The sequence below is a fragment of the Gadus chalcogrammus genome, chromosome 12 (genome assembly GCF_026213295.1).
Source record: "Gadus chalcogrammus isolate NIFS_2021 chromosome 12, NIFS_Gcha_1.0, whole genome shotgun sequence".
NCBI lineage: Eukaryota > Metazoa > Chordata > Actinopteri > Gadiformes > Gadidae > Gadus > Gadus chalcogrammus.
In genome coordinates this window covers 10,278,979-10,303,007 of record NC_079423.1, presented here as the reverse complement: position 1 = coordinate 10,303,007, position 24,029 = coordinate 10,278,979, and the positions used below count along the sequence as shown (strand labels likewise).

Genomic DNA, 24,029 nt, shown 5'->3' with positions numbered 1-24,029 from the left:
ATCATCATCATCATCGTCTGGCTGTGGAATGTTCCTCCGCTTGCAAAGGTTGTGTAGAATGGCACATACAGTGATTACTGTGCTTGCCCTCTCTGGGGTGAGGCGTATTTCTCCGTGGAGGACATGAAACCGACGTTTCATCTGCCCAATTCCTCTCTCCACAACATTTCGTGTATGTTTGTGTGCTCGCAAAGAGCCAATACGATGTGTTTTACGCATAGGACTAAGCGTAATCTGCGTAATCACTTACATGTTACACTTTAACTGTGCTCCCGGTTGTGGATTGAGGTAGGGTGTGTCTAGAGCCACGTCTTGCATGGATAGTCACTGTCACCCAGCAAGTGACACCCAACTCCTACATCTCAAAAAGCTGCCTCAGACCGCTCACCATTAAAATGCGCGAATCAAACTGAAGATCCAGGCCACTTTGCAACAACATCCAGTAGGCTATGTTAAAATTTGCATCAAAAACAACCTGAGTGTTGATGGAATGCACTTTCTTCCTATTGACGAACACGTCCTCGTCTTTTGATGGCGCAATTATTTTTATTTTTTATAAGTTATATATATATTTTTATAATTTATAATTTTTATAACATTTTATTTCGGGACTAATCGGATTATTCCTGTTAGTCGGGGATGTTATTGCATTGCGCATTAACTCCACAATAAGTTGAATACCCTAACATTTCGTCTCGCAGGCATTTTAAGATTCTTTGTGAATAGGTCTTACTGAGTTAGGAGTCCTCTTGAGGACTTTTAAGCTCTCCTAGACTTAGGTGCTACTTTTAGTCCTAAAATACTTTGTGAATTGCTCTTAGTGAAAAAAGTTAGGAGTCCTAAATTTAAGAGTGACACGCCCATTATTTTTAGGAGTTACTCCTAAATTCGCCAGTTAGGACCTACTTTTAGCCCTAAGATCCTTTGTGAATACGGCCCCTGAATTCATTAATTATCTGAAATACACTGCGTGTGCGTGCGATGTTAAATGTTTGAACCAAGGTTAACGGTTAAAGTGTCAGAGAATGGGTGGTGATTTTTTGACGTCCTCCCATGATCTGAAGTGAGCGTGCGTGTTTGTGTTGGTGAAAGTTTAAGAAATGTACAACTGTCGTTTCAGCTCTCTGGTGCTCCCTGCTGGCAGTATCACTATACTGTCCTCATGTTTCACAAAAATAGTTTTGAGAGACGTTGTCAGTCTTTGTATGTTGCTTAAATCCTCCAAAGCGGTTGGCAGTAAACATCAGGTCACGGTAGGCCACGGAGGCAATGAGCTCGAGTTGAAAAAGGAAAAGCTTACAGCACCTGGTATTCCCAGACGGTCTCCCATCCAAGTACTAACCAGGCCCGACCCTGCTTAGCTTCTGAGATCAGACGAGATCGGGCGTGTTTTTTTTTTTTTTTCTTTTGGTGACACCCGTCACTACTTACAGCAACCTGGGCTTCTGAGGAGGTCTCCCATCCAAGTACTAACCAGGCCCGACCCTGCTTAGCTTCCGAGATCAGACGAGATCGGGCGTGTTTTTTTTTTTGTTTTTTTATTCTTTTCTCCTCTCTCTTTCCTTCTCTTTCTCTTTTCTACTTCTTCTTCTCTCTTTCCTCTCTCTTTGTTTCTTTTCTTCTTTCTTTTTCTTCTCTCTTCTGCTTCTTTTTCTCTCCTTTATTTCTTCTCTTTCTCTTTCTTCTCCCTCTCTTTTTCTCTCTCCCTCTTCTCTTCTCTTTTTTTTTTTTTGTCTTTGTCGTTTTTCTCTCTCGTTTCTTTATTCTCTTTCTCTTTCCTTTCTCACTTTTTTTTCTCTTTTTCTCTCTTCCTCTCTTCTTCTCTCTATTCCTTTTTTTTCTCTCTCTCCTCTCTTCTTTCCTTCCTCTCTCTTCTCTTCTCTTCTTTCTCTTTTCTCTCCTCTTTCTCCTCTTTCTCGCTTCTTGTTTCTCCTTCACCTTCATCATGTCCAACTCCTTGCTCTTCACCAGTATCGTTGGTTTGCTCGCTGGGGTTTTTCTTCTGCAGAATCATGGCCATTGCATCTGCCCACCCAGCGTTAAGGTTAGTGGGTTCTCCGTCAACCTCCTCAATTCCTTTATCTTCATCGTCTGCCTCATCTCCGTCACTAACTTTAATGTCCTCTTTATCATCAGCATCATCATCATCAGCTTCTTCCTCCTCATCATCGTCATCATCATCCATGTCATTCATGTCATTTTTCTCCTCACTACTTACAGCAACCTGGGCTTCTGAGGAGGTCTCCCATCCAAGTACTAACCAGGCCCGACCCTGCTTAGCTTCCGAGATCAGACGAGATCGGGCGTGTTCAGGGTGGTATGGCCGTAAGCAATTAGTGCAGGCGCAAAACCAGGTTTTATACAGTAGCACATAAGGAGTGAGAAAGCTGCTGAGGCTCGACGTTACACTTTTACAAAAACAATCATTAGTTAGATATAAACGGCAGTAATTGATTCAGTAGGACTCCTTATCCATGTAAACGATCATTGTGACATCTGAATTCATTAATTATCTGAAATACACTGCGTGTGCGTGTGATGTTAAATGTTTGAACCAAGGTTAACGGTTAAAGTGTCAGAGAATGGGTGGTGATTTTTTGACGTCCTCCCATGATCTGAAGTGAGCGTGCGTGTTTGTGTTGGTGAAAGTTTAAGAAATGTACAACTGTCGGTTCAGCTCTCTGGTGCTCCCTGCTGGCAGTATCACTATACTGTCCTCACGTTTCACAAAAACAGTTTTGAGAGACGTTGTCAGTTTTTGTATGTTGCTTAAATCCTCCAAAGCGGTTGGCAGTAAACATCAGGTAACGGTACGCCACGGAGTCAATGAGCTCGAGTTGAAAAAGAAAAAGCTTACAGCACCTGGTATTCCAATGCGGTCTCCCATCCAAGTACTAACCTGGCCCGACCCTGCTTAGCTTCCGAGATCAGACGAGATCGGGCGTGTTCAGGGTGGTATGGCCGTAAGCAACTATTGCAGGCGCAAAACCAGGTTTTATACAGTAGCACATAAGGAGTGAGAAAGCTGCTGAGGCTCGACGTTACACTCTTACAAAAACAATCATTAGTTTGATATAAACGGCAGTAATTGATTCAGTAAGACTCCTTATCCATGTAAACGATCATTGTGACATCTGAATTCATTAATTATCTGAAATACACTGCGTGTGCGTGTGATGTTAAATGTTTGAACCAAGGTTAACGGTTAAAGTGTCAGAGAATGGGTGGTGATTTTTTGACGTCCTCCCATGATCTGAAGTGAGCGTGCGTGTTTGTGTTGGTGAAAGTTTAAGAAATGTACAACTGTCGGTTCAGCTCTCTGGTGCTCCCTGCTGGCAGTATCACTATACTGTCCTCATGTTTCACAAAAATAGTTTTGAGAGACGTTGTCAGTTTTTGTATGTTGCTTAAATCCTCCAAAGCGGTTGGCAGTAAACATCAGGTCACGGTACGCCACGGTAGGCCACGGAGGCAATGAGCTCGAGTTGAAAAAGAAAAAGCTCACAGCACCTGGTATTCCCAGGCGGTCTCCCATCCAAGTACTAACCAGGCCCAACCCTGCTTAGCTTCCGAGATCAAACGAGATCGGGCGTGTTCAGGGTGGTATGGCCGTAAGCAATTAGTGCAGGCGCAAAACTAGGTTTTATACAGTAGCACATAAGGAGTGAGAAAGCTGCTGAGGCTCGACGTTACACTTTTACAAAAACAATCATTAGTTAGATATAAACGGCAGTAATTGATTCAGTAGGACTCCTTATCCATGTAAACGATCATTGTGACATCTGAATTCATTAATTATCTGAAATACACTGCGTGTGCGTGTGATGTTAAATGTTTGAACCAAGGTTAACGGTTAAAGTGTCAGAGAATGGGTGGTGATTTTTTGACGTCCTCCCATGATCTGAAGTGAGCGTGCGTGTTTGTGTTGGTGAAAGTTTAAGAAATGTACAACTGTCGTTTCAGCTCTCTGGTGCTCCCTGCTGGCAGTATCACTATACTGTCCTCATGTTTCACAAAAATAGTTTTGAGAGACGTTGTCAGTCTTTGTATGTTGCTTAAATCCTCCAAAGCGGTTGGCAGTAAACATCAGGTCACGGTAGGTCACGGTAGGCCACGGAGGCAATGAGCTCGAGTTGAAAAAGGAAAAGCTTACAGCACCTGGTATTCCCAGGCGGTCTCCCAGCCAAGTACTAACCAGGCCCGACCCTGCTTAGCTTCCGAGATCAGACGAGATCGGGCGTGTTCAGGGTGGTATGGCCGTAAGCAATTAGTGCTGGCGCAAAACCAGGTTTTATACAGTAGCACATAAGGAGTGAGAAAGCTGCTGAGGCTCGACGTTTCACTTTTACAAAAACAATCATTAGTTAGATATAAACGGCAGTAATTGATTCAGTAGGACTCCTTATCCATGTAAACGATCATTGTGACATCTGAATTCATTAATTATCTGAAATACACTGCGTGTGCGTGTGATGTTAAATGTTTGAACCAAGGTTAACGGTTAAAGTGTCAGAGAATGGGTGGTGATTTTTTGACGTCCTCCCATGATCTGAAGTGAGCGTGCGTGTTTGTGTTGGTGAAAGTTTAAGAAATGTACAACTGTCGGTTCAGCTCTCTGGTGCTCCCTGCTGGCAGTATCACTATACTGTCCTCATGTTTCACAAAAATAGTTTTGAGAGACGTTGTCAGTCTTTGTATGTTGCTTAAATCCTCCAAAGCGGTTGGCAGTAAACATCAGGTCACGGTAGGTCACGGTAGGCCACGGAGGCAATGAGCTCGAGTTGAAAAAGGAAAAGCTTACAGCACCTGGTATTCCCAGGCGGTCTCCCAGCCAAGTACTAACCAGGCCCGACCCTGCTTAGCTTCCGAGATCAGACGAGATCGGGCGTGTTCAGGGTGGTATGGCCGTAAGCAATTAGTGCAGGCGCAAAACTAGGTTTTATACAGTAGCACATAAGGAGTGAGAAAGCTGCTGAGGCTCGACGTTACACTTTTACAAAAACAATCATTAGTTAGATATAAACGGCAGTAATTGATTCAGTAGGACTCCTTATCCATGTAAACGATCATTGTGACATCTGAATTCATTAATTATCTGAAATACACTGCGTGTGCGTTTGATGTTAAATGTTTGAACCAAGGTTAACGGTTAAAGTGTCATAGAATGGGTGGTGATTTTTTGACGTCCTCCCATGATCTGAAGTGAGCGTGCGTGTTTGTGTTGGTGAAAGTTTAAGAAATGTACAACTGTCGGTTCAGCTCTCTGGTGCTCCCTGCTGGCAGTATCACTATACTGTCCTCATGTTTCACAAAAATAGTTTTGAGAGACGTTGTCAGTCTTTGTATGTTGCTTAAATCCTCCAAAGCGGTTGGCAGTAAACATCAGGTCACGGTACGCCACGGTAGGCCACGGAGGCAATGAGCTCGAGTTGAAAAAGAAAAAGCTTACAGCACCTGGTATTCCCAGGCGGTCTCCCATCCAAGTACTAACCAGGCCCGACCCTGCTTAGCTTCCGAGATCAGACGAGATCGGGCGTGTTTTTTTTTTTTTTTTTCTTGTTTTTTTTTATTAAAATTCCGTATTTACAGTAATTTACAATCTTTTACGGTCATAACCAAACACAGTATGACACACAGAAGACATACAGACAGTTGATAATCACAAATGTACCCAACAATCATATAGAGGTTAACCCTAATCATACACAACAAACATTTGCGTCGGAGTGGTCTGCCAGGTCTTAACAAGCAGGAAAAACAATGCCCACACTACACACTAAATCCTAACGTCCCTGATTCCGTTACCATGACTAAAGTGCTGTTCCTAACAAAATACTTGTGAAAATCCTCCCCTTCCCATCATTCAGAACCTCCTTCACATTCCCAACCACATCCTCCTTTACAAGTATTGCCACACCACACGATCTTGCCGTCCCACAATTGACGAATAACAGTCCCCTCCATTTCTCCTTGATTTCTGGCATTTTAGCCTGTGTCCAGTTTGTTTCCTGCAGCACTAAAATATCGGATTTAAAATTGATTAACACCTCATCAAACTTCGCCATATTGTTAAGACCGTTGATATTAATTGATGTGAGTGTGACCATTGAAATCAAAAGACACAGAGTGGGTATTACTGTTAAAATCTTTTTTTTTTTTACGTACCCCTTTCTTTTTCAAGTTCCTCTGTTCCTCATCGGAATCAACCCCTCTCCTGCGTCTGACCCTGGGCGCCCTCTCCCTACAAACACCCAACGCCTCATTCCCAGACTTATTCTCCCTCTCCCTTCCATCAGCCAGTGTGGGGGGGGAAATTATAGGCGCCATACCACGCCAATGAGACGCGTCGGCTGTAGCCTCAATAGTCACAGCACAAGACCCCCAGGCTGCATCTTCCTCTACTGTAGGCCACCCGGGCGCCTGTAAAGAGAGGAGCCCCGCTTGAGAGCTCCTGCCCCCCCCCAACCCTGTGCCCCCATCTCCCCCTGATGCCGGGGCCATTGACACAACCAAATCCACTTCTAGGCTAGCCCCCGTGCCATGTCCCGCCTCGTTCCCCAACTGTCCAGACCCCCGCGGCACCTTGGCTACGCCCTCCGCTGGTGTAGGGTGCCCAGATGCCGGTAGAGAGGAAAGCTCTCCTTGAGAGCTTTGCCCCCCGGGCAACCCCATGCCCCCCACACCCGGGTCCTTCAGCACAACCTGTAGCTGACTGTCCAAGACTGTCTCCCCGTCAGACAGCTCCCCGTGCTCCATCTCCTCTTCCGCACTCTCTTCCCCTCCACTTTCCTCACTCTCCAACGATACAGCCCTTGAGTCTGGGTCAACTGAGAGGGCACCCCCTCCCACCTGCTCCTCCTTACACACACAATTTCCCTTTCTATTACCACACTCTCTGCATTTAATCACAGCCACACACTCCCTTGCATAGTGTCCCTGCTTCCCGCACTTCCGACAGAGGAAGTCAGGACAGTCCCTCACTATATGTCCAGGCTGGATGCACAATCTACACACCTTTAATTGTCTGTCATGGATGACTCGGAAATATTCAGCACCCTTTTCAGTGTCAAAACGTGTGGACCAAGGCAAGGACCGTACTTCCTTGTTAAACTTCACCTTAACAAACCGTGTACCCTCACATATGGTCATCCCAGGCCACTTCCTCCTTGCAATCGGCGAAACTGCCTCCACACCCCAGTCCGCAAGCTTCTTCAGAATCTCCTCATCCGTAATGTACACTGGTAGACTCATAAAGGACACCACCATCTCATCTGCAGTCAAGTCTTTTGCGACGACGCTGGTCCCCCTTATCCTAAAACCATCCAACAATCGCCTCTTCCCGTTGGGGTGATTCATCGTTACTTCATATTGGTTCAATGAGAGGTAGCGACATCCCAAGACCAATCCACATACACTCTGCATCGCCCTTAGCATCTCCATCATCGGGATTTTCTCCTCTCCCACAAGCTCCACAGCCACAGACAACTCCCTGCTGTAGCTCGGGCCACCATCCGCAACCTTGTCCTCCTTCTCTCTTGTTGCTCTCTCCGCAGTCACCGGTCTCCCGCCTAGTACGTCCTCCGATGTCCTCTTCGCCACACAACCACCATCCGTCACCGCAGCAGGAGCCGTGTTCCGTTCCATGCCGTCTTCTATTCGAGTTTTCGAAACCGCGTGAGACATCGAAAAAAAAAACGAACAAAAGTATACTAATACTCCCCCAAACAGCAAGCTGTCGGGGGAATAAACGACTAGACGCAAAACTAACGAAAAAAATATCTATAAATACTTGATTTACCACCAAAAGAATCCTCGCTCCAACACCGTCCTCCTCTCACCACTCAAGCACACCAAACACTTCTTCAATGGGCGTATCACTTCCTCAATGGGCGTGTTTTTTTTTCCTTTTTGGTGACACCCGTCACTACTTACAGCAACCTGGGCTTCTGAGGAGGTCTCCCATCCAAGTACTAACCAGGCCCGACCCTGCTTAGCTTCCGAGATCAGACGAGATCGGGCGTGTTCAGGGTGGTATGGCCGTAAGCAAATAGTGCTGGCGCAAAACCAGGTTTTATACAGTAGCACATAAGGAGTGAGAAACCTGCTGAGGCTCGACGTTACACTTTTACAAAAACAATCATTAGTTAGATATAAACAGCAGTAATTGATTCAGTAGGACTCCTTATCCATGTAAACGATCATTGTGACATCTGAATTCATTAATTATCTGCAATACACTGCGTGTGCGTGTGATGTTAAATGTTTGAACCAAGGTTAACGGTTAAAGTGTCAGAGAATGGGTGGTGATTTTTGGACGTCCTCCCATGATCTGAAGTGAGCGTGCGTGTTTGTGTTGGTGAAAGTTTAAGAAATGTACAACTGTCGTTTCAGCTCTCTGGTGCTCCCTGCTGGCAGTATCACTATACTGTCCTCGTGTTTCACAAAAATAGTTTTGAGAGACGTTGTCAGTCTTTGTATGTTGCTTAAATCCTCCAAAGCGGTTGGCAGTAAACATCAGGTCACGGTAGGCCACGGAGGCAATGAGCTCGAGTTGAAAAAAAAAAAGCTTACTGCACCTGGTATTCCCAGGCGGTCTCCCATCCAAGTACTAACCAGGCCCGACCCTGCTTAGCTTCCGACATCAGATGAGATCGGGCGTGTTCAGGGTGGTATGGCCGTAATCAATTAGTGCTGGCGTAAAACCAGGTTTTATACAGTAGCACATAAGGAGTGAGAAAGCTGCTGAGGCTCGACGTTACACTTTTACAAAAACAATCATTAGTTAGATATAAACGGCAGTAATTGATTCAGTAGGACTCCTTATCCATGTAAACGATCATTGTGACATCTGAATTCATTAATTATCTGCAATACACTGCGTGTGCGTGTGATGTTAAATGTTTGAACCAAGGTTAACGGTTAAAGGGTCAGAGAATGGGTGGTGATTTTTTGACGTCCTCCCATGATCTGAAGTGAGCGTGCGTGTTTGTGTTGGTGAAAGTTTAAGAAATGTACAACTGTCGTTTCAGCTCTCTGGTGCTCCCTGCTGGCAGTATCACTATACTGTCCTCATGTTTCACAAAAATAGTTTTGAGAGACGTTGTCAGTCTTTGTATGTTGCTTAAATCCTCCAAAGCGGTTGGCAGTAAACATCAGGTCACGGTAGGCCACGGAGGCAATGAGCTCGAGTTGAAAAAGAAAAAGCTTACAGCACCTGGTATTCCCAGGCGGTCTCCGATCCAAGTACTAACCAGGCCCGACCCTGCTTAGCTTCCGAGATCAGACGAGATCGGGCGTGTTTTTTTTTTTTTTTCTTTTGGTGACACCCGTCACTACTTACAGCAACCTGGGCTTCTGAGGAGGTCTCCCATCCAAGTACTAACCAGGCCCGACCCTGCTTAGCTTCCGAGATCAGACGAGATCGGGCGTGTTCAGGGTGGTATGGCCGTAAGCAATTAGTGCTGGCGCAAAACCAGGTTTTATACAGAAGCACATAAGGAGTGAGAAACCTGCTGAGGCTCGACGTTACACTTTTCCAAAAACAATCATTAGTTAGATATAAACGGCAGTAATTGATTCAGTAGGACTCCTTATCCATGTAAACGATCATTGTGACATCTGAATTCATTAATTCTCTGAAATACACTGCGTGTGCGTGTGATGTTAAATGTTTGAACCAAGGTTAACGGTTAAAGTGTCAGAGAATGGGTGGTGATTTTTTGACGTCCTCCCATGATCTGAAGTGAGCGTGCGTGTTTGTGTTGGTGAAAGTTTAAGAAATGTACAACTGTCGTTTCAGCTCTCTGGTGCTCCCTGCTGGCAGTATCACTATACTGTCCTCGTGTTTCACAAAAATAGTTTTGAGAGACGTTGTCAGTCTTTGTATGTTGCTTAAATCCTCCAAAGCGGTTGGCAGTAAACATCAGGTCACGGTAGGCCACGGAGGCAATGAGCTCGAGTTGAAAAAGAAAAAGCTTACAGCACCTGGTATTCCCAGGCGGTCTGCCATCCAAGTACTAACCAGGCACGACCCTGCTTAGCTACCGAGATCAGACGAGATCGGGCGTGTTCAGGGTGGTATGGCCGTAAGCAATTAGTGCAGGCGCAAAACCAGGTTTTATACAGTAGCACATAAGGAGTGAGAAAGCTGCTAAGGCTCGACGTTACACTTTTACAAAAAAAATCATTAGTTAGATATAAACGGCAGTAATTGATTCAGTAGGACTCCTTATCCATGTAAACGATCATTGTGACATCTGAATTCATTAATTATCTGAAATACACTGCGTGTGCGTGTGATGTTAAATGTTTGAACCAAGGTTAACGGTTAAAGTGTCAGAGAATGGGTGGTGATTTTTTTACGTCCTCCCATGATCTGAAGTGAGCGTGCGTGTTTGTGTTGGTGAAAGTTTAAGAAATGTACAACTGTCGGTTCAGCTCTCTGGTGCTCCCTGCTGGCAGTATCACTATACTGTCCTCATGTTTCACAAAAACAGTTTTGAGAGACGTTGTCAGTTTTTGTATGTTGCTTAAATCCTCCAAAGCGGTTGGCAGTAAACATCAGGTCACGGTACGCCACGGAGTCAATGAGCTCGAGTTGAAAAAGAAAAAGCTTACAGCACCTGGTATTCCCAGGCGGTCTCCCATCCAAGTACTAACCAGGCCCGACCCTGCTTAGCTACCGAGATCAGACAAGATCAGGCGTGTTCAGGGTGGTATGGCCGTAAGCAATTAGTGCAGGCGCAAAACCAGGTTTTATACAGTAGCACATAAGGAGTGAGAAAGCTGCTGAGGCTCGACGTTACACTTTTACAAAAACAATCATTAGTTAGATATAAACGGCAGTAATTGATTCAGTAGGACTCCTTATCCATGTAAACGATCATTGTGACATCTGAATTCATTAATTATCTGAAATACACTGCGTGTGCGTGTGATGTTAAATGTTTGAACCAAGGTTAACGGTTAAAGTGTCAGAGAATGGGTGGTGATTTTTTGACGTCCTCCCATGATCTGAAGTGAGCGTGCGTGTTTGTGTTGGTGAAAGTTTAAGAAATGTACAACTGTCGTTTCAGCTCTCTGGTGCTCCCTGCTGGCAGTATCACTATACTGTCCTCATGTTTCACAAAAATAGTTTTGAGAGACGTTGTCAGTCTTTGTATGTTGCTTAAATCCTCCAAAGCGGTTGGCAGTAAACATCAGGTCACGGTAGGTCACGGTAGGTCACGGTAGGCCACGGAGGCAATGAGCTCGAGTTGAAAAAGGAAAAGCTTACAGCACCTGGTATTCCCAGGCGGTCTCCCATCCAAGTACTAACCAGGCCCGACCCTGCATAGCTTCCGAGATCAGACGAGATCGCGCGTGTTCAGGGTGGTATGGCCGTAAGCAATTAGTGCAGGCGCAAAACCAGGTTTTATACAGTAGCACATAAGGAGTGAGAAAGCTGCTGAGGCTCGACGTTACACTTTTACAAAAACAATCATTAGTTAGATATAAACGGCAGTAATTGATTCAGTAGGACTCCTTATCCATGTAAACGATCATTGTGACATCTGAATTCATTAATTATCTGAAATACACTGCGTGTGCGTGTGATGTTAAATGTTTGAACCAAGGTTAACGGTTAAAGTGTCAGAGAATGGGTGGTGATTTTTTTACATCCTCCCATGATCTGAAGTGAGCGTGCGTGTTTGTGTTGGTGAAAGTTTAAGAAATGTACAACTGTCGTTTCAGCTCTCTGGTGCTCCCTGCTGACAGTATCACTATACTGTCCTCATGTTTCACAAAAATAGTTTTGAGAGACGTTGTCAGTTTTTGTATGTTGCTTAAATCCTCCAAAGCGGTTGGCAGTAAACATCAGGTCACGGTAGGTCACGGTAGGCCACGGAGGCAATGAGCTCGAGTTGAAAAAGGAAAAGCTTACAGCACCTCGTATACCCAGGCGGTCTCCCATCCAAGTACTAACCAGGCCCGACCCTGCTTAGCTTCCGAGATCAGACGAGATCGGGCGTGTTCAGGGTGGTATGGCCGTAAGCAATTAGTGCAGGCGCAAAACCTGGTTTTATACAGTAGCACATAAGGAGTGAGAAAGCTGCTGAGGCTCGACGTTACACTTTTACAAAAACAATCATTAGTTAGATATAAACGGCAGTAATTGATTCAGTAGGACTCCTTATCCATGTAAACGATCATTGTGACATCTGAATTCATTAATTATCTGAAATACACTGCGTGTGCGTGTGATGTTAAATGTTTGAACCAAGGTTAACGGTTAAAGTGTCAGAGAATGGGTGGTGATTTTTTGACGTCCTCCCATGATCTGAAGTGAGCGTGCGTGTTTGTGTTGGTGAAAGTTTAAGAAATGTACAACTGTCGTTTCAGCTCTCTGGTGCTCCCTGCTGGCAGAATCACTATACTGTCCTCATGTTTCACAAAAATAGTTTTGAGAGACGTTGTCAGTCTTTGTATGTTGCTTAAATCCTCCAAAGCGGTTGGCAGTAAACATCAAGTCACGGTACGCCACGGAGTCAATGAGCTCGAGTTGAAAAAAAAATGCTTACAGCACCTGGTATTCCCAGGCGGACTGCCATCCAAGTACTAACCAGGCCCGACCCTGCTTGGCTTCCGAGATCAGACGAGATCGGTCGTGTTTTTTTTTTTTTTTCTTTTGGTGACACCCGTCACTACTTACAGCAACCTGGGCTTCTGAGGAGGTCTCTCCCATCCAAGTACTAACCAGGCCCGACCCTGCTTAGCTTCCGAGATCAGACGAGATCGGGCGTGTTCAGGGTGGTATGGCCGTAAGCAATTAGTGCAGGCGCAAAACCAGGTTTTATACAGTAGCACATAAGGAGTGAGAAAGCTGCTGAGGCTCGACGTTACACTTTTACAAAAACAATCATTAGTTAGATATAAACGGCAGTAATTGATTCAGTAGGACTCCTTATCCATGTAAACGATCATTGTGACATCTGAATTCATTAATTATCTGAAATACACTGCGTGTGTGTGTGATGTTAAATGTTTGAACCGAGGTTAACGGTTAAAGTGTCAGAGAATGGGTGGTGATTTTTGGACGTCCTCCCATGATCTGAATTGAGCGTGCGTGTTTGTGTTGGTGAAAGTTTAAGAAACGTACAACTGTCGTTTCAGCTCTCTGGCGCTCCCTGCAGGCAGTATCACTATACTGTCCTCATGTTTCACAAAAATAGTTTTGAGAGACGTTGTCAGTCTTTGTATGTTGCTTAAATCCTCCAAAGCGGTTGGCAGTAAACATCAGGTCACGGTAGGCCACTTAGGCAATGAGCTTGAGTTGAAAAAGAAAAAGCTTACAGCACCTAGTATTCCCAGGCGGTCTCCCATCCAAGTACTAACCAGGCCCGACCCTGCTTACCTTCCGAGATCAGACGAGATCGGGCGTGTTCAGGGTGGTATGGCCGTAAGCAAATAGTGCTGGCGCAAAACCAGGTTTTATACAGTAGCACATAAGGAGTGAGAAACCTGCTGAGGCTCGACGTTACACTTTTACAAAAACAATCATTAGTTAGATATAAACGGCAGTAATTGATTCAGTAGGACTCCTTATCCATGTAAACGATCATTGTGACATCTGAATTCATTAATTATCTGCAATACACTGCGTGTGCGTGTGATGTTAAATGTTTGAACCAAGGTTAACGGTTAAAGTGTCAGAGAATGGGTGGTGATTTTTGGACGTCCTCCCATGATCTGAAGTGAGCGTGCGTGTTTGTGTTGGTGAAAGTTTAAGAAATGTACAACTGTCGTTTCAGCTCTCTGGTGCTCCCTGCTGGCAGTATCACTATACTGTCCTCGTGTTTCACAAAAATAGTTTTGAGAGACGTTGTCAGTCTTTGTATGTTGCTTAAATCCTCCAAAGCGGTTGGCAGTAAACATCAGGTCACGGTAGGCCACGGAGGCAATGAGCTCGAGTTGAAAAAGAAAAAGCTTACTGCACCTGGTATTCCCAGGCGGTCTCCCATCCAAGTACTAACCAGGCCCGACCCTGCTTAGCTTCCGACATCAGATGAGATCGGGCGTGTTCAGGATGGTATGGCCGTAATCAATTAGTGCTGGCGTAAAACCAGGTTTTATACAGTAGCACATAAGGAGTGAGAAAGCTGCTGAGGCTCGACGTTACACTTTTACAAAAACAATCATTAGTTAGATATAAACGGCAGTAATTGATTCAGTAGGACTCCTTATCCATGTAAACGATCATTGTGACATCTGAATTCATTAATTATCTGCAATACACTGCGTGTGCGTGTGATGTTAAATGTTTGAACCAAGGTTAACGGTTAAAGGGTCAGAGAATGGGTGGTGATTTTTTGACGTCCTCCCATGATCTGAAGTGAGCGTGCGTGTTTGTGTTGGTGAAAGTTTAAGAAATGTACAACTGTCGTTTCAGCTCTCTGGTGCTCCCTGCTGGCAGTATCACTATACTGTCCTCATGTTTCACAAAAATAGTTTTGAGAGACGTTGTCAGTCTTTGTATGTTGCTTAAATCCTCCAAAGCGGTTGGCAGTAAACATCAGGTCACGGTAGGCCACGGAGGCAATGAGCTCGAGTTGAAAAAGAAAAAGCTTACAGCACCTGGTATTCCCAGGCGGTCTCCGATCCAAGTACTAACCAGGCCCGACCCTGCTTAGCTTCCGAGATCAGACGAGATCGGGCGTGTTTTTTTTTTTTTTTTCTTTTGGTGACACCCGTCACTACTTACAGCAACCTGGGCTTCTGAGGAGGTCTCCCATCCAAGTACTAACCAGGCCCGACCCTGCTTAGCTTCCGAGATCAGACGAGATCGGGCGTGTTCAGGGTGGTATGGCCGTAAGCAATTAGTGCTGGCGCAAAACCAGGTTTTATACAGAAGCACATAAGGAGTGAGAAACCTGCTGAGGCTCGACGTTACACTTTTCCAAAAACAATCATTAGTTAGATATAAACGGCAGTAATTGATTCAGTAGGACTCCTTATCCATGTAAACGATCATTGTGACATCTGAATTCATTAATTCTCTGAAATACACTGCGTGTGCGTGTGATGTTAAATGTTTGAACCAAGGTTAACGGTTAAAGTGTCAGAGAATGGGTGGTGATTTTTTGACGTCCTCCCATGATCTGAAGTGAGCGTGCGTGTTTGTGTTGGTGAAAGTTTAAGAAATGTACAACTGTCGTTTCAGCTCTCTGGTGCTCCCTGCTGGCAGTATCACTATACTGTCCTCGTGTTTCACAAAAATAGTTTTGAGAGACGTTGTCAGTCTTTGTATGTTGCTTAAATCCTCCAAAGCGGTTGGCAGTAAACATCAGGTCACGGTAGGCCACGGAGGCAATGAGCTCGAGTTGAAAAAGAAAAAGCTTACAGCACCTGGTATTCCCAGGCGGTCTGCCATCCAAGTACTAACCAGGCACGACCCTGCTTAGCTACCGAGATCAGACGAGATCGGGCGTGTTTTTTTTTTTTTTTTCTTTTGGTGACACCCGTCACTACTTACAGCAACCTGGGCTTCTGAGGAGGTCTCCCATCCAAGTACTAACCAGGCCCGACCCTGCTTAGCTTCCGAGATCAGACGAGATCGGGCGTGTTCAGGGTGGTATGGCCGTAAGCAATTAGTGCAGGCGCAAAACCAGGTTTTATACAGTAGCACATAAGGAGTGAGAAAGCTGCTAAGGCTCGACGTTACACTTTTACAAAAAAAATCATTAGTTAGATATAAACGGCAGTAATTGATTCAGTAGGACTCCTTATCCATGTAAACGATCATTGTGACATCTGAATTCATTAATTATCTGAAATACACTGCGTGTGCGTGTGATGTTAAATGTTTGAACCAAGGTTAACGGTTAAAGTGTCAGAGAATGGGTGGTGATTTTTTTACGTCCTCCCATGATCTGAAGTGAGCGTGCGTGTTTGTGTTGGTGAAAGTTTAAGAAATGTACAACTGTCGGTTCAGCTCTCTGGTGCTCCCTGCTGGCAGTATCACTATACTGTCCTCATGTTTCACAAAAACAGTTTTGAGAGACGTTGTCAGTTTTTGTATGTTGCTTAAATCCTCCAAAGCGGTTGGCAGTAAACATCAGGTCACGGTACGCCACGGAGTCAATGAGCTCGAGTTGAAAAAGAAAAAGCTTACAGCACCTGGTATTCCCAGGCGGTCTCCCATCCAAGTACTAACCAGGCCCGACCCTGCTTAGCTTCCGAGATCAGACAAGATCAGGCGTGTTCAGGGTGGTATGGCCGTAAGCAATTAGTGCAGGCGCAAAACCAGGTTTTATACAGTAGCACATAAGGAGTGAGAAAGCTGCTGAGGCTCGACGTTACACTTTTACAAAAACAATCATTAGTTAGATATAAACGGCAGTAATTGATTCAGTAGGACTCCTTATCCATGTAAACGATCATTGTGACATCTGAATTCATTAATTATCTGAAATACACTGCGTGTGCGTGTGATGTTAAATGTTTGAACCAAGGTTAACGGTTAAAGTGTCAGAGAATGGGTGGTGATTTTTTGACGTCCTCCCATGATCTGAAGTGAGCGTGCGTGTTTGTGTTGGTGAAAGTTTAAGAAATGTACAACTGTCGTTTCAGCTCTCTGGTGCTCCCTGCTGGCAGTATCACTATACTGTCCTCATGTTTCACAAAAATAGTTTTGAGAGACGTTGTCAGTCTTTGTATGTTGCTTAAATCCTCCAAAGCGGTTGGCAGTAAACATCAGGTCACGGTAGGTCACGGTAGGTCACGGTAGGCCACGGAGGCAATGAGCTCGAGTTGAAAAAGGAAAAGCTTACAGCACCTGGTATTCCCAGGCGGTCTCCCATCCAAGTACTAACCAGGCCCGACCCTGCTTAGCTTCCGAGATCAGACGAGATCGCGCGTGTTCAGGGTGGTATGGCCGTAAGCAATTAGTGCAGGCGCAAAACCAGGTTTTATACAGTAGCACATAAGGAGTGAGAAAGCTGCTGAGGCTCGACGTTACACTTTTACAAAAACAATCATTAGTTAGATATAAACGGCAGTAATTGATTCAGTAGGACTCCTTATCCATGTAAACGATCATTGTGACATCTGAATTCATTAATTATCTGAAATACACTGCGTGTGCGTGTGATGTTAAATGTTTGAACCAAGGTTAACGGTTAAAGTGTCAGAGAATGGGTGGTGATTTTTTTACATCCTCCCATGATCTGAAGTGAGCGTGCGTGTTTGTGTTGGTGAAAGTTTAAGAAATGTACAACTGTCGTTTCAGCTCTCTGGTGCTCCCTGCTGACAGTATCACTATACTGTCCTCATGTTTCACAAAAATAGTTTTGAGAGACGTTGTCAGTTTTTGTATGTTGCTTAAATCCTCCAAAGCGGTTGGCAGTAAACATCAGGTCACGGTAGGTCACGGTAGGTCACGGTAGGCCACGGAGGCAATGAGCTCGAGTTGAAAAAGGAAAAGCTTACAGCACCTGGTATTCCCAGGCGGTCTCCCATCCAAGTACTAACCAGGCCCGACCCTGCTTAGCTTCCGAGATCAGACGAGATCGCGCGTGTTCAGGGTGGTATGGCCGTAAGCAATTAGTGCAGGCGCAAAACCAGGTTTTATACAGTAGCACATAAGGAGTGAGAAAGCTGCTGAGGCTCGACGTTACACTTTTACAAAAACAATCATTAGTTAGATATAAACGGCAGTAATTGATTCAGTAGGACTCCTTATCCATGTAAACGATCATTGTGACATCTGAATTCATTAATTATCTGAAATACACTGCGTGTGCGTGTGATGTTAAATGTTTGAACCAAGGTTAACGGTTAAAGTGTCAGAGAATGGGTGGTGATTTTTTTACATCCTCCCATGATCTGAAGTGAGCGTGCGTGTTTGTGTTGGTGAAAGTTTAAGAAATGTACAACTGTCGTTTCAGCTCTCTGGTGCTCCCTGCTGACAGTATCACTATACTGTCCTCATGTTTCACAAAAATAGTTTTGAGAGACGTTGTCAGTTTTTGTATGTTGCTTAAATCCTCCAAAGCGGTTGGCAGTAAACATCAGGTCACGGTAGGTCACGGTAGGCCACGGAGGCAATGAGCTCGAGTTGAAAAAGGAAAAGCTTACAGCACCTCGTATACCCAGGCGGTCTCCCATCCAAGTACTAACCAGGCCCGACCCTGCTTAGCTTCCGAGATCAGACGAGATCGGGCGTGTTCAGGGTGGTATGGCCGTAAGCAATTAGTGCAGGCGCAAAACCTGGTTTTATACAGTAGCACATAAGGAGTGAGAAAGCTGCTGAGGCTCGACGTTACACTTTTACAAAAACAATCATTAGTTAGATATAAACGGCAGTAATTGATTCAGTAGGACTCCTTATCCATGTAAACGATCATTGTGACATCTGAATTCATTAATTATCTGAAATACACTGCGTGTGCGTGTGATGTTAAATGTTTGAACCAAGGTTAACGGTTAAAGTGTCAGAGAATGGGTGGTGATTTTTTGACGTCCTCCCATGATCTGAAGTGAGCGTGCGTGTTTGTGTTGGTGAAAGTTTAAGAAATGTACAACTGTCGTTTCAGCTCTCTGGTGCTCCCTGCTGGCAGAATCACTATACTGTCCTCATGTTTCACAAAAATAGTTTTGAGAGACGTTGTCAGTCTTTGTATGTTGCTTAAATCCTCCAAAGCGGTTGGCAGTAAACATCAAGTCACGGTACGCCACGGAGTCAATGAGCTCGAGTTGAAAAAAAAATGCTTACAGCACCTGGTATTCCCAGGCGGACTGCCATCCAAGTACTAACCAGGCCCGACCCTGCTTGGCTTCCGAGATCAGACGAGATCGGTCGTGTTTTTTTTTTTTTTCTTTTGGTGACACCCGTCACTACTTACAGCAACCTGGGCTTCTGAGGAGGTCTCTCCCATCCAAGTACTAACCAGGCCCGACCCTGCTTAGCTTCCGAGATCAGACGAGATCGGGCGTGTTCAGGGTGGTATGGCCGTAAGCAATTAGTGCAGGCGCAAAACCAGGTTTTATACAGTAGCACATAAGGAGTGAGAAAGCTGCTGAGGCTCGACGTTACACTTTTACAAAAACAATCATTAGTTAGATATAAACGGCAGTAATTGATTCAGTAGGACTCCTTATCCATGTAAACGATCATTGTGACATCTGAATTCATTAATTATCTGAAATACACTGCGTGTGTGTGTGATGTTAAATGTTTGAACCGAGGTTAACGGTTAAAGTGTCAGAGAATGGGTGGTGATTTTTGGACGTCCTCCCATGATCTGAAGTGAGCGTGCGTGTTTGTGTTGGTGAAAGTTTAAGAAACGTACAACTGTCGTTTCAGCTCTCTGGCGCTCCCTGCAGGCAGTATCACTATACTGTCCTCATGTTTCACAAAAATAGTTTTGAGAGACGTTGTCAGTCTTTGTATGTTGCTTAAATCCTCCAAAGCGGTTGGCAGTAAACATCAGGTCACGGTAGGCCACTTAGGCAATGAGCTTGAGTTGAAAAAGAAAAAGCTTACAGCACCTAGTATTCCCAGGCGGTCTCCCATCCAAGTACTAACCAGGCCCGACCCTGCTTACCTTCCGAGATCAGACGAGATCGGGCGTGTTCAGGGTGGTATGGCCGTAAGCAAATAGTGCTGGCGCAAAACCAGGTTTTATACAGTAGCACATAAGGAGTGAGAAACCTGCTGAGGCTCGACGTTACACTTTTACAAAAACAATCATTAGTTAGATATAAACGGCAGTAATTGATTCAGTAGGACTCCTTATCCATGTAAACGATCATTGTGACATCTGAATTCATTAATTATCTGCAATACACTGCGTGTGCGTGTGATGTTAAATGTTTGAACCAAGGTTAACGGTTAAAGTGTCAGAGAATGGGTGGTGATTTTTGGACGTCCTCCCATGATGTGAAGTGAGCGTGCGTGTTTGTGTTGGTGAAAGTTTAAGAAATGTACAACTGTCGTTTCAGCTCTCTGGTGCTCCCTGCTGGCAGTATCACTATACTGTCCTCGTGTTTCACAAAAATAGTTTTGAGAGACGTTGTCAGTCTTTGTATGTTGCTTAAATCCTCCAAAGCGGTTGGCAGTAAACATCAGGTCACGGTAGGCCACGGAGGCAATGAGCTCGAGTTGAAAAAGAAAAAGCTTACAGCACCTGGTATTCCCAGGCGGTCTCCCATCCAAGTACTAACCAGGCCCGACCCTGCTTAGCTTCCAAAATCAGACGAGATCGGGCGTGTTCAGGGTGGTATGGCCGTAAGCAATTAGTGCTGGCGTAAAACCAGGTTTTATACAGTAGCACATAAGGAGTGAGAAAGCTGCTGAGGCTCGACGTTACACTTTTACAAAAACAATCATTAGTTAGATATAAACGGCAGTAATTGATTCAGTAGGACTCCTTATCCAAGTAAACGATCATTGTGACATCTGAATTCATTAATTATCTGAAATACACTGCGTGTGCGTGTGATGTTAAATGTTTGAACCAAGGTTAACGGTTAAAGGGTCAGAGAATGGGTGGTGATTTTTTGACGTCCTCCCATGATCTGAAGTGAGCGTGCGTGTTTGTGTTGGTGAAAGTTTAAGAAATGTACAACTGTCGGTTCAGCTCTCTGGTGCTCCCTGCTGGCAGTATCACTATACTGTCCTCATGTTTCACAAAAACAGTTTTGAGAGACGTTGTCAGTTTTTGTATGTTGCTTAAATCCTCCAAAGCGGTTGGCAGTAAACATCAGGTCACGGTACGCCACGGAGTCAATGAGCTCGAGTTGAAAAAGAAAAAGCTTACAGCACCTGGTATTCCCAGGCGGTCTCCCATCCAAGTACTAACCAGGCCCGACCCTGCTTAGCTTCCAAAATCAGACGAGATCGGGCGTGTTCAGGGTGGTATGGCCGTAAGCAATTAGTGCTGGCGTAAAACCAGGTTTTATACAGTAGCACATAAGGAGTGAGAAAGCTGCTGAGGCTCGACGTTACACTTTTACAAAAACAATCATTAGTTAGATATAAACGGCAGTAATTGATTCAGTAGGACTCCTTATCCAAGTAAACGATCATTGTGACATCTGAATTCATTAATTATCTGAAATACACTGCGTGTGCGTGTGATGTTAAATGTTTGAACCAAGGTTAACGGTTAAAGTGTCAGAGAATGGGTGGTGATTTTTTGACGTCCTCCCATGATCTGAAGTGAGCGTGCGTGTTTGTGTTGGTGAAAGTTTAAGAAATGTACAACTGTCGTTTCAGCTCTCTGGTGCTCCCTGCTGGCAGTATCACTATACTGTCCTCGTGTTTCACAAAAATAGTTTTGAGAGACGTTGTCAGTCTTTGTATGTTGCTTAAATCCTCCAAAGCGGTTGGCAGTAAACATCAGGTCACGGTACGCCACGGAGTCAATGAGCTCGAGTTGAAAAAGAAAAAGCTTACAGCACCTGGTATTCCCAGGCGGTCTCCCATCCAAGTACTAACCAGGCCCGACCCTGCTTAGCTTCCAAAATCAGACGAGATCGGGCGTGTTCAGGGTGGTATGGCCGTAAGCAATTAGTGCAGGCGCAAAACCAGGTTTTATACAGTAGCACATAAGGAGTGAGAAAGCTGCTGAGGCTCGACGTTACACTTTTACAAAAACAATCATTAGTTAGATATAAACGGCAGTAATTGATTCAGTAGGACTCCTTATCCATGTAAACGATCAGGTAACCCTTCCTTTTACAGTCTCCTAATTACTAGGTATTTACCCGGTACATGCATGGTAAATTATAGTGTATTACTGGGTAATTACCACTGGTAATAAGAAGGTAAATACAGAGGTAGTTACCCGGTAAATACATGGTAAATCATAGTGTATTACTGGGTAATTACCACTGGTAATAAGAAGGTAAATACAGAGGAATTATCCGGTAAATTATAGTGTATTACTGTGTAATTACCACTGGTAATAAGAAGGTAAATACAGAGGAATTACAGCTGATGTACCAAGTAAAACCTCCACTATTACCCATCAACTCGACTAAGTAGCGTGTAGTTGTAACTGTTTTAGGTTGGTAATAACTCCCGATATTGTGTACTTCCTAGGAAATTAGGCAACCAATTCTTAGAAAAACCTATTATCCAAGGTTTATGTTGGTAACAGCCCAAATTTAATGATGTACTATCTAGAAATTAGCATAGTGCTTTCCAATAAAATACTTTTTCTTAGTTATTATTCATAGCTACACCCATTTAGAAAGGGTTTATTCAATTTACCACTATGGAATTACTTACCTGGTAACAACCTCTTTTCCTCTAGTGTCATGGTACATCTTCTTAAATACTGGGTACGAAGCCGTTTGCTTCAATGGTATTACCAGGTTCTTACCATATCATTTATAATAGATACATTCCATTGTCCATGCAGTCAACACAAACTTGTACCATGTACGTTCTGCGACGTTACCAAGTAAAACACGACAATTTACCCAGTAAGTAAGCTGAAACTGTACTGTAAAAGGAAGCCTCGTTTGTTTCCATGGTATTACCAGGTTCTTACCATATAATTTGTAATACATTATTCCCTTTTCCATGCAGTCAACACAAACTTGTACCATGTACGTTCTGCGACGTTACCAAGTAAAACACGACAATTTACCCAGTAATTAAGTTGAAACTGTACTGTAAAAGGAAGCCTCGTTTGTTTCCATGGTATAACCAGGTTCTTACCATATAATTTGTAATACATTATTCCCTTTTCCATGCAGTCAACGCAAACTTGTACCATGTACGTTCTGCGACGTTACCAAGTAAAACACACCAATTTACCCAGTAATTAAGCTGAAACTGTACTGCAAAAGGAAGCCTCGTTTTTTTCCATGGTATTACCAGGTTCTTACCATATAATTTGTAATACATAATTCCCTTTTCCATGCAGTCAACACAAACTTGTACCATGTACGTTCTGCGACGTTACCAAGTAAAACACGACAATTTACCCAGTAAGTTAGCTGAAACTGTACTGTAAAAGGAAGCCTCGTTTGTTTCCATGGTATTACCAGGTTCTTACCATATAATTTGTAATACATTATTCCCTTTTCCATGCAGTCAACACAAACTTGTACCATGTACGTTCTGCGACGTTACCAAGTAAAACACGACAATTTAACCAGTAATTAAGCTGATACTGTACTGTAAAAGGAAGCCTTGTTTGTTTCCATGGTATTACCAGGTTCTTACCATATAATTTGTAATACATTATTCCCTTTTCCATGCAGTCAACACAAACTTGTACCATGTATGTTCTGCGACGTTACCAAGTAAAACACGACAATTTACCCAGTAATTAAGCTGAAACTGTACTGTAAAAGGAAGCCTCGTTTGTTTCCATGGTATTACCAGGCTCTTACCATATAAGTGGTAACTGGTTATTCCCTTTTCCATGCAATCAACACAAACCATATATGTTCTGCAACATCGTTCACCAGTAGTTAAGCACTTTAATTGTTATTATAAAACCCCAAACCACTGTTGATGAAAGACATATTAAAATTAAACAAAATCAAGGGCTTATCTTTCAAACAAATGCATATCTCACAAACAGGCACTGAACACTGAAGAAATTGGCCAAAAAAAAGAGCCGTCCACATCAACTCAATTTAAATGTTACTGATGGTGTTTTCATAAAACACATGACAGTGTTATGGCAAGTGACCACAAGGAAGACTGCTTCAACCTCTACAATTTGAATAAGTGGTGAATGCCATGCAGCAATCTGCCTATGGGAGCATCTTTGTGGTCATTCGCAAACCAATGAGTCCACTCGATGAATGAGAGATGACTCTTTAGTGTCTTCTCTGTGAGGTATCCCTGCAGTCTCCACATCTGGGATTTGAAGGCTGACCAAGACCTGACCAGGTACCTCCAAATCTCCCCTTCAAGAATCAGAAGACAAGAAAATAAACATTAGGACTGTCAATTAATGAACATTTCTAGAACATGTAGAACTCAAAGATTATTTTGTTTATCAGTTAAGAAAGGATGCTGGTCC

At 44.0% G+C, this 24,029-nt stretch overlaps 26 non-coding genes across 26 annotated transcripts; all 26 read right to left on the bottom strand.

The window, feature by feature from the left end:
* Nucleotides 1-2,211: 2,211 nt before the first annotated feature.
* On the bottom strand, nt 2,212-2,331 carry LOC130394173 (5S ribosomal RNA). Its single transcript, XR_008897357.1, has one exon. It is a non-coding gene; the product is annotated as a 5S ribosomal RNA (ribosomal RNA).
* Nucleotides 2,332-2,850: 519 nt separating this feature from the next.
* LOC130400128 (5S ribosomal RNA) lies at nt 2,851-2,969 on the bottom strand. Its single transcript, XR_008902607.1, has one exon. It is a non-coding gene; the product is annotated as a 5S ribosomal RNA (ribosomal RNA).
* A 529-nt stretch (nt 2,970-3,498) lies between these two features.
* Nucleotides 3,499-3,617, bottom strand: LOC130399828 (5S ribosomal RNA). Its single transcript, XR_008902325.1, has one exon. It is a non-coding gene; the product is annotated as a 5S ribosomal RNA (ribosomal RNA).
* A 529-nt stretch (nt 3,618-4,146) lies between these two features.
* Nucleotides 4,147-4,265, bottom strand: LOC130399814 (5S ribosomal RNA). Its single transcript, XR_008902312.1, has one exon. It is a non-coding gene; the product is annotated as a 5S ribosomal RNA (ribosomal RNA).
* Nucleotides 4,266-4,794: 529 nt separating this feature from the next.
* LOC130399813 (5S ribosomal RNA) lies at nt 4,795-4,913 on the bottom strand. Its single transcript, XR_008902311.1, has one exon. It is a non-coding gene; the product is annotated as a 5S ribosomal RNA (ribosomal RNA).
* Nucleotides 4,914-7,925: 3,012 nt separating this feature from the next.
* On the bottom strand, nt 7,926-8,045 carry LOC130394170 (5S ribosomal RNA). The gene has a single exon (XR_008897355.1). It is a non-coding gene; the product is annotated as a 5S ribosomal RNA (ribosomal RNA).
* Nucleotides 8,046-8,564: 519 nt separating this feature from the next.
* LOC130395078 (5S ribosomal RNA) lies at nt 8,565-8,683 on the bottom strand. The gene has a single exon (XR_008898176.1). It is a non-coding gene; the product is annotated as a 5S ribosomal RNA (ribosomal RNA).
* A 650-nt stretch (nt 8,684-9,333) lies between these two features.
* Nucleotides 9,334-9,453, bottom strand: LOC130394169 (5S ribosomal RNA). Its single transcript, XR_008897354.1, has one exon. It is a non-coding gene; the product is annotated as a 5S ribosomal RNA (ribosomal RNA).
* Nucleotides 9,454-9,972: 519 nt separating this feature from the next.
* On the bottom strand, nt 9,973-10,091 carry LOC130395083 (5S ribosomal RNA). The gene has a single exon (XR_008898180.1). It is a non-coding gene; the product is annotated as a 5S ribosomal RNA (ribosomal RNA).
* A 519-nt stretch (nt 10,092-10,610) lies between these two features.
* Nucleotides 10,611-10,729, bottom strand: LOC130394369 (5S ribosomal RNA). Its single transcript, XR_008897535.1, has one exon. It is a non-coding gene; the product is annotated as a 5S ribosomal RNA (ribosomal RNA).
* A 539-nt stretch (nt 10,730-11,268) lies between these two features.
* On the bottom strand, nt 11,269-11,387 carry LOC130394454 (5S ribosomal RNA). The gene has a single exon (XR_008897610.1). It is a non-coding gene; the product is annotated as a 5S ribosomal RNA (ribosomal RNA).
* A 529-nt stretch (nt 11,388-11,916) lies between these two features.
* Nucleotides 11,917-12,035, bottom strand: LOC130394561 (5S ribosomal RNA). Its single transcript, XR_008897707.1, has one exon. It is a non-coding gene; the product is annotated as a 5S ribosomal RNA (ribosomal RNA).
* A 649-nt stretch (nt 12,036-12,684) lies between these two features.
* Nucleotides 12,685-12,806, bottom strand: LOC130395641 (5S ribosomal RNA). Its single transcript, XR_008898675.1, has one exon. It is a non-coding gene; the product is annotated as a 5S ribosomal RNA (ribosomal RNA).
* A 519-nt stretch (nt 12,807-13,325) lies between these two features.
* Nucleotides 13,326-13,444, bottom strand: LOC130400706 (5S ribosomal RNA). The gene has a single exon (XR_008903182.1). It is a non-coding gene; the product is annotated as a 5S ribosomal RNA (ribosomal RNA).
* A 519-nt stretch (nt 13,445-13,963) lies between these two features.
* LOC130395406 (5S ribosomal RNA) lies at nt 13,964-14,082 on the bottom strand. Its single transcript, XR_008898465.1, has one exon. It is a non-coding gene; the product is annotated as a 5S ribosomal RNA (ribosomal RNA).
* A 651-nt stretch (nt 14,083-14,733) lies between these two features.
* LOC130394168 (5S ribosomal RNA) lies at nt 14,734-14,853 on the bottom strand. The gene has a single exon (XR_008897353.1). It is a non-coding gene; the product is annotated as a 5S ribosomal RNA (ribosomal RNA).
* Nucleotides 14,854-15,504: 651 nt separating this feature from the next.
* LOC130394167 (5S ribosomal RNA) lies at nt 15,505-15,624 on the bottom strand. The gene has a single exon (XR_008897352.1). It is a non-coding gene; the product is annotated as a 5S ribosomal RNA (ribosomal RNA).
* Nucleotides 15,625-16,143: 519 nt separating this feature from the next.
* LOC130401126 (5S ribosomal RNA) lies at nt 16,144-16,262 on the bottom strand. The gene has a single exon (XR_008903584.1). It is a non-coding gene; the product is annotated as a 5S ribosomal RNA (ribosomal RNA).
* Nucleotides 16,263-16,801: 539 nt separating this feature from the next.
* On the bottom strand, nt 16,802-16,920 carry LOC130400289 (5S ribosomal RNA). The gene has a single exon (XR_008902763.1). It is a non-coding gene; the product is annotated as a 5S ribosomal RNA (ribosomal RNA).
* A 539-nt stretch (nt 16,921-17,459) lies between these two features.
* On the bottom strand, nt 17,460-17,578 carry LOC130400288 (5S ribosomal RNA). Its single transcript, XR_008902762.1, has one exon. It is a non-coding gene; the product is annotated as a 5S ribosomal RNA (ribosomal RNA).
* Nucleotides 17,579-18,107: 529 nt separating this feature from the next.
* LOC130394559 (5S ribosomal RNA) lies at nt 18,108-18,226 on the bottom strand. Its single transcript, XR_008897706.1, has one exon. It is a non-coding gene; the product is annotated as a 5S ribosomal RNA (ribosomal RNA).
* A 648-nt stretch (nt 18,227-18,874) lies between these two features.
* LOC130395640 (5S ribosomal RNA) lies at nt 18,875-18,996 on the bottom strand. The gene has a single exon (XR_008898674.1). It is a non-coding gene; the product is annotated as a 5S ribosomal RNA (ribosomal RNA).
* Nucleotides 18,997-19,515: 519 nt separating this feature from the next.
* On the bottom strand, nt 19,516-19,634 carry LOC130400705 (5S ribosomal RNA). Its single transcript, XR_008903181.1, has one exon. It is a non-coding gene; the product is annotated as a 5S ribosomal RNA (ribosomal RNA).
* A 519-nt stretch (nt 19,635-20,153) lies between these two features.
* Nucleotides 20,154-20,272, bottom strand: LOC130401294 (5S ribosomal RNA). The gene has a single exon (XR_008903756.1). It is a non-coding gene; the product is annotated as a 5S ribosomal RNA (ribosomal RNA).
* Nucleotides 20,273-20,791: 519 nt separating this feature from the next.
* Nucleotides 20,792-20,910, bottom strand: LOC130401293 (5S ribosomal RNA). The gene has a single exon (XR_008903755.1). It is a non-coding gene; the product is annotated as a 5S ribosomal RNA (ribosomal RNA).
* A 519-nt stretch (nt 20,911-21,429) lies between these two features.
* Nucleotides 21,430-21,548, bottom strand: LOC130401291 (5S ribosomal RNA). The gene has a single exon (XR_008903754.1). It is a non-coding gene; the product is annotated as a 5S ribosomal RNA (ribosomal RNA).
* Nucleotides 21,549-24,029: the final 2,481 nt, after the last annotated feature.